The following is an 874-nucleotide window of genomic DNA, read 5'->3' on the forward strand; positions in this document are numbered from 1 at the left end:
TCCTTGTGTGTCTACCAATTACCAGCTGTGCGACCTTGGGTAAACGCTCTAGCTTTTCTGAGCTCCGGTTTCCTCAGATGACAAATGGGGTTGAAATGAGATAAATAACATGGTAGCACCGTGTGTGCTGTATGGCAGATATCCAAATGACGGTGGGCGCAATGACAATTGTTACTGCAAGTAATCGTACACATGGATACTGAGAAAAATATGACCCCCACACCCGGGCTTCCTATCGATTATTATCTGTTTGGAACTAACGTCAGCCTCACATTTAGGACCCGGTGATATATTCGAACATGGGGCTTAGGAGAAAGGCGGGCAGGGGAGCGAGGTGCAGTAGAAAATCCAGGGGTCAGCACCCGAACAACCTGCATTTATATCCCAGTTGTTTCTTCTTCCTAGTGGCTTAAATCAGTCCTTCTTCTCGTCGAGTTCTGGGAACTGGGGATAACGATGCGCCTCGCTGGGGCCACCGCGACGGTGGGCGGTCGGTGGACTGCCCCCCGGGACCGGCGGGGCCTCGGTCGTTCTTGCCGGATGAGGGCGGGAATGCTTCCCGGACAGGGGGGCCGCGGCGGGAGCGGAACCCCCGCTGGAGGAAGGCGCAATCCAGGATGCTCCCGCAAACGCCGGATTAAAGCCAGATGTGGCGGCGGGGAGCCTGCGGCGTGTTCCTCTCCCTGCGACAGGAGACCAAGACGCCGAGCCAGACCTCGCGGGGACATTAAATAAAAGTGGGGGGAAATGATCTCACGAGAATTATATAGGCTGCGAGACAGCGCCTCTAAGTGACAGCCTGCGGGGCCACTGACGGGAGCCGCGCGGCCGCTGGGGGGCGCGCAGGGGTCGGCCGCCCAGAAGCCAGTGGCCA

Source organism: Echinops telfairi, unplaced genomic scaffold, assembly GCF_000313985.2.
Source record: "Echinops telfairi isolate 266 unplaced genomic scaffold, ASM31398v2 ScPeMD7_7467;HRSCAF=8505_1, whole genome shotgun sequence".
Taxonomy (NCBI): Eukaryota; Metazoa; Chordata; class Mammalia; order Afrosoricida; family Tenrecidae; genus Echinops; species Echinops telfairi.